The sequence below is a fragment of the Symsagittifera roscoffensis genome, chromosome 1 (genome assembly GCF_963678635.1).
Source record: "Symsagittifera roscoffensis chromosome 1, txSymRosc1.1, whole genome shotgun sequence".
NCBI classification, from domain to species: domain Eukaryota; kingdom Metazoa; phylum Xenacoelomorpha; order Acoela; family Convolutidae; genus Symsagittifera; species Symsagittifera roscoffensis.
This window is the reverse complement of record NC_087062.1, coordinates 74,106,072-74,127,137: the sequence shown is the minus strand read 5'-3', so window position 1 is coordinate 74,127,137 and position 21,066 is coordinate 74,106,072. Positions and strand designations below refer to the sequence as shown.

General features: G+C 34.9%; 1 protein-coding gene across 1 annotated transcript in view; it reads right to left on the bottom strand.

The window, feature by feature from the left end:
* Positions 1–21,066, bottom strand: part of LOC134848760 (WD repeat-containing protein 48-like) — a 391,131-nt gene that overhangs the window by 118,955 nt on the left and 251,110 nt on the right. The window lies entirely within an intron of this gene.

The following is a 21,066-nucleotide window of genomic DNA, read 5'->3' as shown; positions in this document are numbered from 1 at the left end:
TCATCAAATTTCAATTGCGCATGCAGATAATCGAAACCGAATCATTCGAAATTGATAACTTCGACCTGAATGAATTAATGGACCTTGTAAATGCCTATGTAAGACCGGTGATAGATGCGATCTATTGTCGGCTGATGGATTGAGACCTCGCTGCGAGGACCCAGAGGTAGTCATGTTGCTGGCCGCCTTTACGAAAACCTTGGAACATGACAACCGCGGGGACCGCCCCATGGAAGTTTTTTGATGACCGCTTCTGGACAACAGTGAACACTAGATCGCCCAAACATGAGGGTAATGAGGTGGAGAAACGGGGCACTCTCATGAAGTGACTTGGCGAACCAGCCTGGATTGGGAAGTTCAAGAACCTGCCAACCAGGTGAAATGCCTCTTGCGACCAAGCCTAGTCCTGGATTGTGGAGAATGAATATAAGGAGCGATCGGAACGACTGGGATTAGCGACCGCAGTGGAAAGATCATTACCCGCAGGAAATGTTCCTCGTGGGCAGTCCCCGATGAAGCTTCTGACATCTCGCGATTTAAGTCAAACACCAGAAGTGCAAATCACAGCAGTGGCCGGTAGAGTGACGATCCCGGATCCAAGTGACATCCTGGGTGATCCAGTCGTGGAACGAACCATGCAACAGCTGGTGGAAACCGCTGGCCGACTCGTGGCTAACAGGAGTGTGCCAGCTTCCGGGTTGACAGCACCCTATGGAACAATCGATGACACCGGCAGAGTGAAGCTCTCATCAGAAGTAATGAAGAAAACAGCAGCGGATATGCGAGCATGTTTCAACAGATCGACGTGGATTCCAACAATGAACATGCAGCAGCCAACTCTCGGAACGTCGCATTTGATATCGGGCGATAGTGTAGTGGGATTTTTGCAAAACCTGAGAACCTCGTGGATCACTACGGTGATGGCATCCGGAGGCGCCACAATAGCCCAATTGTATCGGATGGTGGAATTGATGAACCCGGGAAAAATCGTGGAGATAATGATGATGGTTCTAATAGGCACAAACAACTTGTCCAAGAGCTCGAATGCAGAAGAAGCTCAATGGGAGTCAATGCTGCTATGCCTGTTTACCACAGTGTGGCAAAAGTTTCAGCGTGCGCTACTGATCGTTCGCACCATACCGTTGAGCACGAGAAAAAAATCGTCCTCAGGAAGAAGACACAAGGAAAGAGTCATTACATGGAACAAAAGAGTCATTAGATGAGTTGGAAGTTGAAATTTTTGACACGGGAGTACTCAGAACAGAAGAAGCGAAGAACGTGCCCGCGATCTCGCCCTTCGTGCCTTCTAATCTGGAAACACGTCTGGAATCAGTCCCAGCCGTGCCACAAGCGGTGCAGAGCTCGATCGAGTGAGAACGAAGATCAGAAATATTAGAGCGACTAGGTGGAGCACCAGTGAGGAGGACTATTCATCTCCGACGAAGGTTGGGAACAGTCAATCAAGCGGTGGAAACGACCTCAGGCACCTCCAGATCTGAGACGACGACGAGTACAATCATGAAGGAGCGACGTCCTGATAGAAGTTCATTGATGTGGTCAAGACCGATACTGTCCCACTGGCATGATTACAAACAAAATCTAATGAAACTAAACCTTCAGACAGTAAGATTTGCAGCTGATGCGAAGAGAAGGCTGAATGGCGCTAAGCTATCAGTAATTGGACTGTATTCGATCGTGGGAGTGGACTGATTGATAACAGCCGGAACTAACTTCAGCTCTACGACAGCATTACGGTTTTCTGACCTTGAGGGCCTGCCCTCAAACAACACCATGGGTCCCGTGAATGCCAGATCTTTGCAAGACGTAAGAATAAATCATAGTGAGCAGAACAGAAAAGAGACACCAGGGAGATGTTTGACCACTAAAGCACCAACGGGGAATATGTAAAGATGTTTAATCAAGTGCAAGCACCTCCGGCTCATGTGAAAGAAAGAGCCTATCCGAAGACAATAACCCAAGGAGGTGATGCTGAAAGATACGGTGAGATAAAATTTCGAATAGACGAGACCATCTTCGCAGCGTACGACAAAGCAGAATTAAGGAAAGCAATGATATTGATGATTGAGAGCTCGGAATTTGTGCATACTTTAAGTCTTTGCTTTGACCGGGCAAAGATTTATACATCAAGCACATTACTTGTGGTCGATACTTTCGAAAATTATCTTGCTTGAGTCGAGCACGATCGAGCTGATTTTTTTTTCGAGGACAAGAGAAAACAATTTTGATTGGGTACAGTCCACATTTTTTGGTTGAGCTCGGTCGAAACATTTTTTGCTTGGGTTGAGCGCGGTCGAGTACATATTTTTTGGTCAAGCACAATTAAAACATATTTTGCTTGGGTCGAGCACGGTCGATCACTTTTTTTTTCTAGTCGACCACTGTCGAAACGCATGTCGGATTTTCAAGAAAACAATCAGAAAACTATTTCGTTCCTAGGCCTGACCTTAACTATAGGTTTTTTAACTTAATGGTAAAAAAAAATCAAAAACGATTAAATTGCAAGCCAGTCAAAAAAAAATTGAAGCAATTATCACTCAAAAAAACTTAATCCCAAAATGGTAAGATTTTGATCTCAAGACCCGAAGTTTTTAAGTTCAAAGAAGATTTATTTAGTAAAGTAAATCAATGAAAAAAATCATTGCAACGGAAACTGCTATTTGACTGTTTATTTTCAAAAACTTTAAAACAATGCAAATGAAATTAAAACGAAATGCAAAAAGTGTTGTAAAACTGATTGGTTTAATTTTTGAAACAACAAATTCAGTAGCATCGAAAAATGTCGATATTTCAGGTATTGCATCTACGATCACTGGACATAAAACAGGCAAGATTTAGTTTTCAAGCGAAATAAAGAACGAAAGTTTTTTCACGTTAGTGCCATTCTCTCTGCAAACTAATAAAGATTAATCGTTGAAAGTTTGACATACAATAGAAGAGTTTCTTTTTTAGACAGTAACTGGATAAAAACCGTAAAAAATTGTTTTCAGGCGCCGTTTGGCCATTCAAATAGAGGGCGAAAGAGAAGTGTTCTTAGCGTCAAATTTCCCCGTAAACAGGGCAACCTGTTTGAAAATGTACCTTAAAATTTTCGTTGGAACGTCCAGAATCTCAGCTAGGCCCTCATACAGGTTATGTAAAAGACCCTAAAATTTTGTTAGGCTCTTAGACACAAATTGACAGAAAATTCAGCAACTTATTTGTAATATGCACAAAATCGGAGTTATTTTTGTATCGAAGCTGAGCCGTTTTTTGTATTCTTTTTTAAGTAAAGAAAAGTTATTATGAGGGCCTAGTGAGTTATGACCGATGGGTATAACTCATAGAGTAATTTCGGATAGGGTACACCGTCTGCTCGTCACGCTATCTTATTTTCGGCCGGATAGATTCGTGCAACTTCTTAGTCTAATACCGATCCTAATCTTACTCTTATACTATCTAGTCTCAGGTTGTTTAACTAGTCTCTGCTAGGCTCAATAGATCTAGGGTATACTGGTTTATTGCGGCTGCTGAAGTACTCGGGAGAGTCCAACTAATTTCTAAGTTAAATTCAAATCTCTCTGGTGCTGAAATTACAAGTAATTTCAGCACTTACAAATAAGTGTATTGTTAGTTAGATGGATCATGATTGGTTAATATTAAATACTTTACATTGGTAAAATATCTAAATTATCCAATCATAAAATGTAGTTTAGATCAGGTTCCACCCATCCGGGGTTTACAGAGTTTTTTAGAATAGTTCTTCTGCTATTCGAAGGATGGATGATGGACGTTGGTATTTGGCGAACATCATAATTTTCTTCCGTTTTCTCTTTGTTAGAGAAGTTCCAGGAAGCTGGAATTAGGGACATAAGACGTTGTGTCTTCTTGTGACAACGACTGAGTCTCCGCAACAAACTCAAATCTGATTTCAGAATGGTTGGCTATGTCAGGTTTTTCTGTTCTTCGTGGAGAACTTCTTTTGTGTCTGATCTAGTTTGGGAATGGCGTGGAGATTGTGCGTGGAGGGGATGCCTAGTTACTCGGATCTGTACGTATACTTGAACATCGAGGTGGTCATTGGTCTAGTTCAAAGAAGTCCTTTTCTGCGAAGTCAAGTCGTACTCTAAATCCTTTGAGTCGTGATTGTGAGCGGCATATCGATTGTAGTTGGCCATTCTTTCTCGAGTGTAGTGAGATCGTTTTGTCTTTAGATGTTCGTCCTTGGTGTTGTGTTCTGATCTATGTATTGCATAATATAATTTACATTTTATAAAACTTTTATTAGTTTAATATTTTTTAATTATGATTTTAGTTAGTTGTTTTCACAAAAGCTTTTTGTTTTAGTTCGGTTATTTTGAAGAGTTACTCACCCTTGAGTATCTCTTATTAAAAATAGTGGTGTGTGTCACAAAGCGTGGATATAGCGCGGTGGGTTAGGCCGGCTATAGAGCATGCTCAGGACGTCCTTCCTGGTGGGTTAGGCCAGGAGTGGGAGTATGATTTCATGCGGTTTTTGTGAGGGGTCCTGTTATGTGACAACGTTTTGTGTTGGGTTTGTTGTGGTTTTTCTTATGTCTTGTTGGTTGTGTCCTTTTTTCAAAAATCAAATTGTTTGTGGTATGGGTTCGTCTTTCGACTTTTTTGTGTTTTATTATTTCTTTCTGAGACTTTATAATAGTCTTCAAAAGAATAATTTATCCAGTTTTAAACTGGGTTAATCCGGTTTGAGTACCGTTGGTTTCCTTTTCTTAGTCATGCTGTTATTCTATGATTTGTGGTGTTTAGTAAGCTGCGTTGGTTAGTGTTGTTTAGTATATAATTCCTTTCCAACCGGGTTAAAGGAAAGTTTGAAACGTGTTATCTTGTATTAGAGTTGTTAAGTGTGAAAACTTGAAACTGAAATTCATTATTTTAAACAATTCTTCGTGGGCGAGCTGTGCGAGTGTGGATAAAATTTCTGTGCGAATGAATGGAAATATCAAAAGGTTAGTACTGCATTTCGTTTTATCAATTTACTACATAGAATTTTAAAATTTACTGCTAGTTATGGGTGAAAATTAAGTTACAAATTTTCATCATAATTAGATTTACTGCTTGTGGGGGAAGAATTTTATAAATGAATTTACTGCATTGGTATTAAATTTATTCAATTTGTTGGTGCAAAAGATTAATATAATTTGAAATAGTTTGAAGAAGTTTTCGATTTTTTATTTTTCTTTTGTGAATTTTTTGGATGATTGTCGGATGAAGGCTAAAAATCTAAAGAAAACATGGATAAAGAATGGTGAGTTTCTAATATTTTAATTAGTTAGTAATATGTATAATTCATACTTACCTGTTAGTCGTTGGGGAAAAAACCATGGGGGAAGATGTCGTGGATGAGATCGGAAGTTGTTAGTAGTTTAGCTAAGATGCGGATGATATTTTTAGATTGAAGTAGTGGCCAAAGCAATTGAAGTGCTTTAATTGTGTTTAGTTCTTCAGTGCCAACTGCAAACTCATAAGGTGTGTTTTGGATTAGATTATATAATTTGTGATTGAATTTAGTGTTGTGGATGAATTCTAAAATGGGGATTTCTATAGGTTGTACAAACTTGTGTGGGATAAGGAAGGGTCGGGATTCTTCGGCGTTGAAGGTCTTGGTGATGGGGCAAAAGATATACATTTGGGTTATGGGATCATAATTTCGAAGAATACCATGAAGGTTAGTATCTTTAATGCAATATGTGAAGTTTAGAAAAAATGGTGAAGTGTATTTGGAATTTATGAATTGAAAACGATGGTGTGGTTGTCTAGAGGGTGTGTGTAGGTCAAAGTGATTTTGGATGAAACGATAATAACTATATGTATGGGTTTGTTTAGTGCGCAACATAATATCGTGTGAGCAGTGCAAATCTCTTTCGTGTGGTGCAAGGAAATGAAAGGTTAGTGAAAATATTTGGAAACGTTCTTTAAAACTTTCGTAGGCTTGTGTGTCTGTTAGTGCTTCTGAAATAATGTGGTCAAACTTACGATCGAAGATGTTTAGTGTAAATACATATGGTGTTTTGAAGAAAAATTTCTCGGTGATTTGTGGATTAGCGAAGCGATCGTCGTCTAAGAATTGATCTTGGTTAGCTCTGATGATGTTATGATCATAATATTCTAGTATATATTCATTAGCTCTAGGTGCAGTGTGTGTTTTTAGTGATTTTTTGTATCCAACGTATGTAAATTGTCTAGGTGTTAGTGGTGTAGTGAGTCGATATAGCATGTCCTTATTTCGTTCTATATCGATGTGAGTGCTAGATAAAGGTAAGCAAAGGGGATTAGTAAAGTGATAATATGAGGTCCACGAAAGAGTGGGCATTAAAACATATTCGTCTACAAAGCTGCGTGTTTCGTTAGTGTCATGAGGGGTGTTTAAGGTGTATTGTGGAAATGAGGGTAAGGTGATAGCTAAAAATTCTTTTGTGTTAGTGTGTTTGGGGTGGTTGATATATTCACGGGCTGTTCCTGGTTTTGCTGGGAAAGGATGGTTGGGGAACTTTCTTTTAAAAGTGCGGTAAGCTCTATTAGTGTTGTGTGAAGATTCAGTAGATGTGGATGATGGTGCTAATGATTCAGTATAAATTGAAGAGGGTGTAGGGGTAGGGGGGTTGGATGAATCTGTTGTGGAAGAGATTTGGTTTATGGTGGGGGTGTTAAGGTGGTAGGGTTGTTGTTGGAGGGTAATAAAATTATCTAGCTCTGGGGAGATTCGGGGGGTGTCGGGAGAATGAGATGATTGGTCTGAATGAAGTGAGGAGTAGGTTGGGGTAACTTGGGAAGCATAAGAGGGTGTAGAATTGATTGGGTCAGGGTTATTTGGTAATATGGGTTGGAAAGGGGGTTGGGAAAAATTTGAAGAGTTATGAAAATTATTGGACGGGGATGGTTCTGAGTCGGCGAATTCATCGGGGGTTTCAATATTCGGGTTATTGAGTTGTGAGATGGAATATAAAACTGAGATGTGTGAATTAGTGTCGGAATTCATGCCTGATGTTACATTACTAGGTGGGAAATCGGGTGGCGGAAAAGCAAAAAGTGGTATTATTGGGATTGGAGTGGTGAGGTTGGTTGGGTGGGAATTTGATCGGTGTAGGGATCCAAGTTGTCGGCTCATCGTGGGCTAAAAAAATTATTATTTTGAGACTGAAAAGCGGTGGTATGGGGTTGTTCAATAATTTGTTCATAAGTATTATCATCTTGTGACTAGTGTGTCATTATATGTTGGATGGGACTGTGTGATATGGTTGGTCGAAAATTTGGATTATGTGTTATTGCTAAATTTCGAAAATTTCGCGGGACTAGGGATAATGGATGGTTATGTGGTAGGGGTGGTAACTGTGGTGCTGTTGGCGTTGTGTCTACGTTGTTATGTTCTTCGTCGTATGTGTTTTGCCGTGTTGCTATTTTTGTGTTGTATTCTTTTATTTGTGCGTCTAAAAGAATTTTGTTTATAGATGTAGAAAATATTCCAAAAAATCCTGCAAAGAGTATGCGTGCTACGTCTGCTTGTCTATTTACTTGTGTGTGTATAGCACATGTGTTATAGATTCCTTTTAATAGTGAAAAAAGAAATCCGATAAAGTTAAACATTGCGTATAAAATAGTCAATTTTTCTAAGATGTAATAGGGCCATCCTAGAAAATCAAGAATTTCATTTTTGAGTGTAACAAAGCTAAAAATGTTGATTGGTGATATATCTTGGGGACGGTATTTTTCACCGTTTAGATATATATAATCTTTAATATCTTTAAAATATCCGCTATAGTCTTGTGTATAAATGTCGGCAAATCCTGCGGTTTCTGCAAGTTTGCGTAAGTTTTGGTCAATTGATTGTCTTTGTATAGTGTCCATTTGTGTTAATAATTCTTGGAATTGTTGTGTTCTAATGCTAATGTGATGTTGAATATCTGATTTTGAATATATTCCTATTGATTGTAAGTCTATATTTGGGTTTCGAGCAATAGCGCGAATGCTTTCTGGTGAAAATTTTTTAAGTGACTGCATTAATGTGGGATATGGAGTAAGAAGGTAATATTTATTTTTATCAGGGTTTAGTTGTACTAAATTGTGGCTATTTTCTGATCCACATGGGGCTGCGGTATCCCAGAAATAGGTTCTTCGTGAAAGTGTGTCAACGAAATGTACCTTATTCTTATAAAAGATAGGGATTCTTTTATAACATCGTTTATCTTCAAAAACGTAAAGTGGTGATAATTTTTTAGTGCAAGTATAAAACCATAATATGTTTCCTTCTTAATCTAAAAAATTTGATCTATTTCCAGATAGTAAATATCCTGCGTAGGGTATTTTTAATACTGCTAGTGCAAGTGATTGTAATATTTGTGTTCTTTCTAATTCGCATAGTTGGTGTAGTGTTTCTAATTCGGAGAGTGACATTTCTTGAAAAATTCGGCTAATTGTATAATCTAGTTTCATATCTAAGTGAATATCATAGTGGATATTACCGAAATATGTACTATTCATTAGTGATAGTTCTTGTAAACGTGTGCTTCTAGTGTCATGGGGCTTTAGATGTCCACCAGGTTGTCCGTTACTTTTTTGAAAATTAACTGGTATATATGATGTTCCTTCGTTTGGAGGATGACCTGTGGCATATGGGTCGATTTTTATTTTTCCAGTGGTCATGTCGAATCCTTTTTCGTATTCAACTAATATTTCAGAGTATTGTGTTTTGTGAAGTGGGTTCCTGTATTTACATGCAAGTTCTGTTTCTTGATATAATTGAAAACGTGTCAATTTATTTTCTATATTGTGTATGTTTCTAAAATTAGTACTTTGTTTTCGTGATGGATGTACTTGTTCATATGGAATTGATTGTATAAAGTATTTTTCGTGAAATTTTATCATACGAGCGTGTATTTTTGCTACTTGAAATGTTGTACATGTGTCTTCGGGGAACCAAACAATTGTTGCTTGTGTTCGTGTTGTAGGGTCGCAATAACCTTGATCATTTTTACAAGGTAATCTGATTCCTTGATAGATCATTGTGTTGTCTGATAAATCTCGTGTGAGTTGTATTTTTTCGAGTTGTATTTTCCAATCGAAAAACATTATTTCTTGGTATCCTTTATTTTTTGTGTCTGCTTTGCAGTTTGATGGGTTATTTATACCAATGTGTGGTATCCAATGTTTATCGTGTATGTCATAGGTTAATCGTCCGTGTGCGCCGTTATATGGATATTTGTCATCTAGTTTTACATGTCCTTGGTATCTTTCAAGTTGTGATTGATGTACAGTGTCTGAAAAAATTTGAAAGTATACTAACTTTCTTTCTGAGTTTTTGTTACGCGTGATATTTAGTCTAAGTAACTCATTCTTACAATCTTCAGGATTGAGATGTAAAAGTCGTTCGATATTACTCTGGTAGAATGATTCATGGTCAAGTCGGTTTTTATTTCCGTTCGAGACTTGTGAACAATGTACTTTCTTTTCGGAAAATGTTGCTGTAAATTTATATCCTGTAACTGTTGTTGCTCGGGCTTTTGAATAAAGTGTTGCTATTACATTTGTAGTTTCTATTGCTTGGGGTTCTGTTTCGCATTGTGATACTTGATTTATTGCATACTTGTGGAGTGTTTTTTGTTCGTTTTCTTCGCAATCGTAATGTGTTACTAATAAATCTTGGGGTCCTGTACGGGGAGAAGGTTTTATGTTTTGATTTGAGGTTACTAGAAAAAGGAGTTGAAGAAAAACTAATATTTTTAGAATATACATGTGTATGATAATCCTGAGTATGGGTTATAAAATGTAATATAACCAATTGTCTTTTTGGTATATCTGTCGTATTTATATATTACTTCAGTGGTTATAAATGGTGGTGGCAGTGATTGAGCTGTGATGTTTGGTGGGTTTAATGGGTAGGGATGTTGAGCAATGTTGTTCAACTTAACTGTGATTTCAAATTTTAATTGTAAGCTGTTTTGTTGGAGTATTTGGATATTGTGATCACGGATATCGTCGTGAATATTTTGGCGATATTGTAATCTATTAAGTGCCCAGTTGTGAAGGCGGTTACTTTCTAGATGTTGTCCAAATAATGGTGGAGGTGCTGTAAGTGTATTCCAATCTAGTCTTAAAGGAATATTTGTCGATGATTGTTCTCGATATCTTGCGTCGAGATTGTTTGGAAAACTTAAGTTAAAAGGTGTCGGTGAAACTTGACTAATCGATGGTGTTGATGGAAGTGATAATGTTTCTGGTAGTGATGAAGATGTTGTATCTGTAGAAATGTCTATGGGGTCATTGATTAAATTTGGTTCACCTTGTGTGAATGAATGTGTTGTCCAATATGGTAGCCGTGATGTTTGGTTTGGAGGGTTAAAAGGATTTTCACGTATTTGTTCAGATGTTGGTGTTGAACCTAAGTAATCTGATGGTAGGCTTGAAGTACTTCGTTGTGACTGAAGTGTAGGGGTTTCTGGTAAGATATTAGTGGGATTTTCTGGGGTGCTTTGTGATGGTGATTGAGGTATTTCAAAATGAACTCGAGGAGTTTGGAAATTTCTATTTCGTCGAGGATGTATAATTTGTCTATTTATTTCTGTTGTGTTTTGGTTTTGACTAAGATTTCGTATTCTACTTAGTTCTTGTGGTAGTGTTGGGTATAGGTTATATGTTGGTTCACTCAAAGGTGCTTGTCGTTGAACTGGTTCTAGTGGTTCCGATAAACGAGCGTGTCGTTCTTCAAAAGTGTATGGATTATCTTGAAAGGAAATTCGTGTAGATGTTTGAGGGTTTTGAGTAGTTGAAGGTGTTGTTGGGTTATCTTGGGATGATGTCGGTGAAGACTGACTTTGTGACTGTTGGGTAGCAATTTTTGATAGGTTTTTGATTTATTACTTTAGTGAGAAAGTTGGTGTTTATTATAATATTCTTCCAAAAAAAGAATTAGAAGGATTGTTGCTAGGGCAAATGTGAGGATTGCTTTCTTTATACATTATAATATGGTCAAAATGAGGGATGATAAAAATGTTATGAAAATTACAAACAATAAAAAAATATCAGTTCTACTGAAAATAGTTCGTATCATTTAGACAAGTTGTATGAATCGTACCTGTGGATATAATCAAGGGTTTTGGAAAGTTGGAGAAATAGTTCGAATATAGTGTAGAAAATTAAAAAAATGTTACAAAAAATGATTAAGATTATTAGAAAAGATTCAAGTATATCAAAAAGAATTATTATAAAAGTTGCAAGTATCGTAAAAAATTGTTTGAGGTTTATGAAAATTTTAGTGACTGTTTGATAGAAGAGCATTTAAGAAATGACTTCTTGGTCGAATATTTTTTGTTGTTTGGGGCAATTTTCAAGTGTGGTCGGATTATTTATTAGTTTTTTGACAAGTGGGTTGAGTTTTTGAAAAAATTGTTGGTGGCGACTTTTATGGTGATCGGGAGGTCGTCTTTTTCTTTATTTTTGTTTGTCAAATGATCCGGGGTATGGTGAGATTTTTTGTACTTTAGGCTAATTAAAATGTTCATTTTGTTACTTTAGGCTAAGTTAACAAATTTGTTTGGGGGGTATTTGTGGTCTGAGTTGGGGAAATATTGTTGATTTTTGGGTTATTAGATAAGGGAGGGATACGGGATTATGGTGATATTTATTTTAGTTGTCAAGTTGGAGTGGTTTGCTTATTTTTGACCTGGAGGTCGTGAAGTTATAGTTATAGATATGCCTGGAGTTTTATATAATTCGTCTAACTGATCTTAGTTTGAGTTAGAGAAAGTGACGGATTGGATGAATCCTATTGGTCTAAATTTGAACTAGAATCATTGCGTGTTTGTCAGCATGTTATTTTGAAAAATGAAAATTGAAAATGTTTCAAAGGTTTCAAGATTGTGAAGTATAAAGCTAAAATTGTTTTTGAAATTCCACTTTCTTTAATATTTTAGATTGGGGGATGAATATTTTATAATTTTTACGGGGTTGATTTCTAAGTCGTGTTGATATTCTATGTTCTGAATTGTCGATTTGTTCTTGGGGTATTATTTGTTCTGTCTTTTTTCTATTTTTTCTTGCTTTTTGAGATGTTTTTTGATCTAGGTTTTTTGTATTTTTTCTGGTGGTGGTTGATTTTGTATTTTTATTTTCGATGGGGATATCATTTTGTTCCTCTGTTGTGTTATTCGGATGTGGATCATTTTGAATAACTTTTAAACCTGTAAAAGAATATAATTGAGTTAATTCGCGGAGTGCGTATTCTTTTGGATAATAAGGTAATAGGTTGTTTCGGTGCTGAACGATTTCCTTTTTGTCTGAATCGGTAATTTTATATGTGACATCAGTGGGTTTTGAAATTATTTGGTATGGTCCTTTACGAAGGGGTTGTAATTTTTTAGAAATTCCTTTTTGAGTAGTGAAATTAGGTATTAAAACAAATGTTCCAATTTTTAAATCGGAGGCTGGTGTAAAACGTGAATTTATTTGTTCATTTATGTTTTGCCTTTGTAATAACTTTTTTGTTATTTTTTGATAAATTTCATTATGTTTTTTATCTCTATAAAAATCCATTCGGTGTGTGTACCGGAGGCTAATTTAAGAATTTGTGGGTGATGAAAATGATCTTCATCGTGTGTATGTAAAGGTAGGTTATAACAAATTGAGTCTTTATTTGGTTGACAATAACCTTGTGCGTTTTTATGAGAGTTTGCTGTAAACATTATTGGTTTGCGTGGCTTTTGGTTAAAAACCATTTCATATGGTGACATTCCTAGAGTTGTCGTGATTTGTGAATTATATGCTAAGGGAAATAGTTTTACATCTGCTGACCATTCGGTATATCTTGTATCATTTCCGTTGATGATACATCTAAGATATTCTTGTAATGAACGGTTCATACCTTCGACTAAGCCGTTTGTCCAAGGTGCGTGAGATGTACGTGGTTTGTGTTTAATGTTATATAAATGACATAGTGTGATAATTTCATTATTTATGAATTCTGTACCGTTGTCTGTAACTAAAATTTCTGGTAGTCCGAATTTGGCTATCCAGTGTTCATAGAGTGTTGTGTAAGCGTAATAAGCGTTACAATGTGGTACTGGGTTAAGTGCTACATAATGTGTAAATGCGTCAACAATTACCATAATGTAGGAGTTTCCTTCTGATGAGGGTGAAATTGGTCCTTTAGTATCGAATGAGATCCGATGATTAAAGTATAAACTTTGTCCTTTAAAATCTTGTTTTTGTGCTATTTGTTTTTGATTTGGGTAAGGTTTATTTAGTTGACATACTATACAGTCATTGCATAGTACTTTTATCCAAATTGGTGCATTTGGGAAATAAAAATTTTGTATGAAATTTGAGTATGTTTTTTCTGATCCAGAGTGTCCTTTAATATTTTGTGAATGTGAAATATTAAAAGCTATGAGAATCATACTTAAAGGGAGACAAGGAACTATAGATTCATTTAAGTGATACTCTAAAAGGTCTGTATTTTCTTTAATTGTTGTTTTATTGAATTTGCGAAAGTATCGGAGGAGTGTTTTGTTTCCTAGAATGGTTGAATCTGCCTTGATAGGTTTAGTTTTATATTTGTGCCATGATTTTAGTTGTCTAATTATCGGGTCAAGATTTTGATATTGTTTTAGTGTTGAAATTGTAATTGTTTCTGTTGGAGGGAGAAAAATGTTTTCAATTTCGAATTTAGATAAGGGTATTGTATCAAGTGGGTCATGGAGGTCAAAAACTTGATTTATTGTGTATTTCGAATCGTTTGTTTGTGGTCCTGATAAATTTATTTTATCAGTTAAATTTTCTTTTTCAATTAATGGAAAATGGTCTTTTTTAGGCGGGTGTTGTTTTGTTCTTTTTTGTTGGGTATTATTTTTGATCCATTGTGAATATGGGATTGGTTTGAAAGTTGATGTTCCAAGTAGATCAACTTCATAGTGGTTATTTTGACAATCTAAATAAAGTGGGAAATGTTGTAAACTATTTATTTGTGATTGTTCAACGTTAGTTTTTACTGCATATTTGCATTCCAATCGGGGTGATGTTTCGTTTTCTGCAAGGTAGAATTTTATATTTTTGGGTATTTCAACTGTTGTTTTTCGTGTAAGTAATTCAGGTGGTGTATTTCGACTTAAGGTGTCTGGTAATGCAAGATTTTTTCCTGCGGTCCAAACTATATGTAAGTTTGGAAATTTCATTAGGATTAGTTGAAATCTGTAAACTCGGTGGTTTGGATTAGACTTTTGTGTAAAAAGAAAAATGATTGGTTTATGGTCTGTGAATAGAACTGTGGGATGTTTTGATCCAAGTATCAGAAATTCATATTCTGTTAGTGTATATATTATGGCTGTACATTCTCTCATTAGAGTTGAGAGTCGTAGCTCTGCTTGAGTGAATAATCGAGAATTTGCTGATATGAGGTTCATTTTGTTTGTACCGTTGTGTGATTGTAATAATGCTGCGCCGATGCCAAAGTTCGAAGCATCGCACATTGCATAAAATGGTTGATCGGGATCTGGAATTGTGTTTGAAATTTGTTCAGTTAAAAGTTTCTTCATTTCTTCAAATCGTGCTTGATGTTCTGTATTCCATTCAAAATTATTTTGTTGTCTGAGTATATTATAGAATGGTCGTAGATATAATTGCATTTTATAAACATATTTACTTAAAAAATTTAACATTCCAAGAAATTCTTGGATTTTCTTTTTATTTGTTGGTGGTTGAAGTTTTTGAATAGCGTCAATGCGTGATTTCAATGGAGTGATTGTTTTTCTTTCCATATTATGTCCTAAGAATTTAACTCTTGTCAAAAAGAAGTGTGATTTATCGGGGGCGGCCTTCAGATTTTCGTTCTGAAGTATTTGGTGATATTTTTCTAAAACATTGAACATTTCTTCTTTTGTTTGTGATTGCATTAAAACATCGTCTAAATAGGTGATTGCGTTTTTCTTGAGTATTAGTGGTCTAAAAATTTTGCTCATGAAGGCTGAAAATGCTGCTGGTCCTATGGATATTCCATAGAATAAGCGGTTGAATTCATATTGATGGTTTCCAATAACAAATTGTGTTAAACGTGGTGATTGTTCGTCTAGTGGCATTTGATTATATGCACTATTCATATCGGCGGTTGTAAAGTATTTGCCGTTTATTTTTGTTAAAATAACTTGTATAGGTTCAATGGACCAATTACATTTTGATTCATCTATGAGTGAATTGAGGTATCTAGCATCGAGAACGATTTTTAATGATTCTCCTTTAGCTAGAATGATAACGGGGTTGATAAATGTGTTGCCTTTTGGTTTTTCTTCTTTATTAACTGGTGATATAATGTTATATTGTTCTAAAATGTCGAGTAATCTGTTCACTTTATCGTGTAAGTGAATTGGTACTTTACTTGCTCTCTGTTTTTTGAAAAATGCGTCTGGTTTTAACGGGAGATGTAGTGATGAACTGATTTTGCCAACATCGAATTTGGATGTTGCATAGACTGATGAATATTTAATTAGCTGTTTGGCTACTTTTCGAATTCGTCTTGTGTTATTTGTGAATGTTGGAAATTAAACATTGTTAAAAATTTCTGTTGATCCTCTGTGTAGTTACTAATGTTGAATGTAGGTTTGAAATATGGGGTTTTTGTGAAATAATCCGTATTTCTAGTTTCGTTACTTATTATGTTATTTATAGATAATTCTTCATTAAGGATTGTGGATTGGCAAATATCTAGTAATTGGAGTATATTATTTACGCGATATGCTTTTTCGTGTATTGGTGATATTGTAGCGTTGGTTTCGCAATAGCCTAAAAGTCCTAAAGGTAGTGTTACTTGGTAAGGTGTATTGTTGTATACATGTAAAGAAATAATATCTGAATTTGAGTTTTTCAAATATTTTATTGATGAAATTGTGATTTTGAAAAATTTATGAATTGGTTTGAATTCAAAATCTGACATATAAAATTTTTGTTTGTTTTGTTCTTTATCATATTGGTGAACTTGTTGGATTGAAAAATTATAGATGTTTCCTGATAGTGGTTTCAAGTGTTTCCTTTGTTGATTAAATATTGGGTAAAATTTTGAAAAGAATGGTGGTTGTTTATTTAATCTTTGAAAAAATGTTAGGGATGTGTCTTTTGTTTTTGTCTATTTATCTTTGATTAATATTTTACTTTTCAAGATGTTGATTGTTGGTATATACTTCGAGATAAATGGTGTTCCAATGATATTATGTTTAATATCAGTGATATGGAATATTTGTTTAAATGGCTTATTTAAAATTTTATTTTGCTCTATTGTTCTTGTGGGGAGAAGAAATAATTGGATTTTTCCGTAGTTTATTAATGTTGATCCCTGTGCTGTTGCTAACTTACTGGAGGTTTCAAGAGGTGTCAGTTTTGGGTGTAAAGTTTTTATTTCATTCCATGTGGGAATGTTTATTATATTTGATTCTGCTCCTGAATCAATTAAAAAATCAATTTCAAGATCTGGTGGTTGAAATTCTTTGTTTCTTGGACTTTCTAAGAGAAATGGGATTGTCCAAATTTTTTCTTTAGGTTGTTCTTTTTGTATATTCTGATAGATGTGATTTGTATTCAAGCATTTTGTTTTGACATTTTCATTGGGTTGATTTGTAGTGTTAATTCCATTTGTTTCTTGCGTCGTTGGTGTGGAATGTATAGGTTTAGTATAATAATTTTGAAGAAATTCTGAATGATTTTCGTATATGTGTGATGAAAAAGGTTGTTCATATATAACAAGTTCATAGTCATTTTCGACTTTGATCATATTGATGGAGAGAGTGTTTTCTGTGTCGCTTTCTGAATCTGATGATCCACAGTTTATTTGATTGAGTTGTAACGTATCAGTTACTGTGTCATCAATACCTGGAGGGTCTGATGTTGTTTCTGGATTAGATTGTACTTGATTGATATGTCTTTGATGTTTAGGTGTACTACTTCTGTGGCGATTATTAGAATTATTGTAGTGATTATTATTCCGGTGTGGTGATTGGGAATAATTTCTATAACGATTATTATAACTTGAATGTCGATTTTGTGAATTATTTCGCGATCTATTTTGATAATTACTGTTTGTTCTGTTGTATGAGTTATTTTTTGATCGGTTGTTTGGATAATACTGATTTCGATTGTTTGAATAACTTCTATTTCGATTATTAGAGTAGTTTCTATTTCTATTATATGATGAGTTTCGTGATTGATTGTTTGGATAGTATCTATTTCTTGATTGGGAATTAGATCTAGAAACAAACTGTGTTGTGTTTGAATTAGATCTGGAGTAGTTATTTCTACTATTTGGTCTATAGTAGTGATTTTGTGACGAATTTTGTGTATTTCTTCGTTCTGGCGATCTTCCTCTATAACTTGAGTTATGTGGTGATTGGTTTCTTGTATAATTTGCATTGTTCGGGAGTGGTTTTCCTGAACTATTGTTGCTGTATACATTTTTGTTTGGTAGATTTTGATCTTTCTTCATATATTGATAAAATGACTTGTTTGGTTCTTTGTATTTTTGAGGTTTTTTTGTTTTGATTATCTTGCTGTTTTTGTCTACATTCAGAAATACTATGTCCGTATCGTCGGCAATAATTACACCATTTTTTGAAAGATGGTTTGCCTTTAAAGTTTGGGTGTTTTTCGTAAATATTGAGTATTTCAGTGATTTTTTCAACGAGGTTTGTATCTGATTCTTGTATATTGTTAATATTTGTGGAAGTTGTTTCAATTCTGTTAACGTATTGTAGTTTCAGATTTTCCGTTTCTTCGAGTTTCATTGTGATTTCTGCTTGTTCTAATTTGTCTACTAGTTTTCGAAAATCTAAATTGGGTTCTCGAATTGAAGAAGGATGTGATGCTCTCTTTTTTATTGCTATTTTCCGTAATTGTGGTGTTAAGGTCATCATTAAGACTTCTGTCATTTTTGTGTTTTTATAGTCGTGCGTATTTAATGAATATGCTTTTCGAACTAGTGTTTCGATTCGTACTGCTAACTGCTTGATGGTTTCGTTTGGTAATATGCGAATCTCATTACATAAAACTCTTTGTTGTTGTTTGTTTCTTTCGGAGTCAAACATTTTTGAAAACTCTTGTGTAAACCTTTTCCAATTTGATTTTATTTCTAGGGGCAATACTGAAAACCATTTTTGGGCTGCGCCATCTAAAGTTGTTTGTATCAACGCTGTGCGTCGATGTATCCAGTTTTGATGTAGTGGCGTATTAATTGGTTCAGGTCCTATATATTTAAAATCAAATTTGCTGTTACTGCATTTAGATAATCTTCTACAGAGTACTCAGGGTCTGTTCCAGTGAATACCATTAAAGGTTTATTTGATGTTATTGATGATCCACCCATAAGGTATGGATTCATTGTCATTTGTAATGATTCTGCTGCATTTGGCATTTGAGAAAAATTTGAAAGTTGATTTCTTGTTATTTCGTGTTGTTGAAGATAATATGGGAGTGGTATTTCATTTTGCTTTTGTGTTGGTTGATACGAGTGTGTAATCATTGGGTTTTGTTGCTGAATTGGTTGTTGATGTTGTGTATCTATCGGTTGTGGAGAAAAAATTCTATGATTTGTATGTGGTTTCTGTACTCCTTGTCCACGATATTCTTGATTATATGGTGCAAATATGTCTGGTTGTAAGAAATCATCATCTGAGGATAAATAATCCATTTGATGAGATGTCTGTTTTTTATTTTTATTTTGTTGAAAAAATGGGTAATTTTCACTACGATCCTGTGAAGGATGTAAATTTGTTTGGAAATTTACTGAATTAGGTGGTGCCATTGGGTTATCCCAATTTCGAGGTCTTGTATAAGTACTAAAAATTTTTCGTGGTTGATAATTTGTTTTTGATGGATGTGTGTAATTATAATTATGGTCTGCAAAATTGTTTCTAGTGAACGTTTTGCGTGTTTTTGACGGTATTGTCATGGGTCTATATGTTTGGTAATCCATGTGTGAATATTTTGGGGCAACCGAAGGTTTAACGGTTGATTGTAAGGTTACCTGTGTTTGTGAAGGGTTTGTATTTCTTGGTGTTGTCAAGTTTGGACGTATTGGTGAAATACTTTGTTGTGTAGTTGTTGTGTGTACAATTTCTTCAGTTATGAAGTGTGATGGTGTCTGGATATCTTGTTGAGTAAGATTCCTAGTTCCATTGAGGCTTTCATTGTGTATGACTGTAGAGTTTAAACTTTTATTTTGCATATCGGGTAAAAATGTATTATAGTTTAATGGTGTTGCATCAATGGTTAATGGTATTACTCTTACATAATCTCTTATGTAAGATATCGTACTTATTGCTTGACTTGAGATTGATTGTGGGAAGTTTATAAATGCGTGATGAGACCATTCGGGGTCCCATACATAGTCTGATTGTTCTGTGATAGCGGTATCATCGTTTGAGTTTTGGGGTCTAAAATTTTTTCTTGCTTGTGAAATTAAATCAATATTGTGTGTGAAATAATCTATTATGAACCATGCCAAAATTTTTTGTAGGTCATGTTTTGTATGTTGTGAAACTTCGTCTTTCGTGAAATTTTCTTTAATGATGTTTAGATAACTAGAGAGTAGTGTAATTTCATGTCGTACTCTTATATGTTTAGATGTTTCTGTCGGTGAGACATTTGGTATTGGGATTTCGTTTTCTAAAATCGAGATATAACTATATATTATTGCGAAAACTTCATTGGTGAATATGGAGTTTGCTCTTTGTGAGTTATGATATTGGATGCTTTTGATATATTCTGAAAATACTTTTGAAAATTCTAAATCAAGGTCGTCTGTTTGAATTGTATATTTACTGTGATTCTGGTTTGGTGAGGTGAATTCTATGGAGTAGATTCCGTATTGTTGTGTTAAGTTACATATATCTTTTAGATAGTGATCGATAATTTGTCTTTTGATTTTTACATCTGGGAACTCTGTTTTGCATGGACTGATTCCGGGTTCAAATAAATTTAAGAGTAAATTTTTGCAAAATATATGTTGTCCTCTATCTGTGGTTGCATCTACTGTAAAAGGAAAGATATCATCATCATCTGGACTTTCTTCACCTGGGGTGTGCGTTGAGCTCATTTTTTCGTTCGATGACTGTTAATATGTAATTATTAATGTGTCTAATTGGTTGATTCCAATTGTATAAATGTACTGGTTTGTGTTTATACTGCTTTTTTATTCTTCTTTTTCCTCTTTTTGATGAATTTGAAGTTGTTTCTGAGTCAGAGAAATATAATTGATTGTGAATTGGGCAATTTTTATCTATTGATTCTTTTAGTTTGTAAAGTTCGTCTAAACTGTTGGTTTCTGATTCTGAAAATGCGTTTCGGTTTTTTGAAAATCTTTTTCGTGTTATTTGTCTTTGTTTAGTTATTATTTTTCTCTTTAGTGTTTGTCGCTTTGTTCGAATATATCCAACTGTTTGTGTATGAGGTGTGATTACAAGGTCGTATTTTGTTGTTATCTATTTCACAATTGTGTAAAACGATTGTTTGTTTATTTCCTAGGTTTTTAAATGACATAAGTTTTAGGATGACGGGTGCAAAAGGTTGTTAAGTGAATTCTATTTGCTTAAACTGTTAGTCCTTACGATTTTTTGGTTAGCTTAACCTGGGTCTATTTGTTCAGGGTTGGAGAGAAAAGTATATCTATTCCGAAGAATGATTTTTACTTTCTCGTGACTAATATAAGCTAAGGTGTTAACTTACTTAATCTTACTTAGGGGTAGTGATTGTGTTCAAGGGTTGGAGAATAGTAAATCGATCCACAAGGTTCAGGTATAATTAGAACGCGAGTAGTTCGTTAGATACTATTTTAAACTTACTAAGTCTAAGATTTATCCTGGGTCTGGTAAGAGGGGGGGTCAAGTGAAGGATGAATAACCGAAGTTCTTCACTGTTTATCCTAATTTGAATGATTAGTTTTGTTTAAAAATTTCTATTAGTCTTGGGTCTTTTAGAAAGGGTTGGATAGTGAATCGACGTTTGAGGTCGTTAGACACTAGTTAAGTGGGTGGGGGAGAACAAAGTTGTTCTTTTTGATCCAAGGAT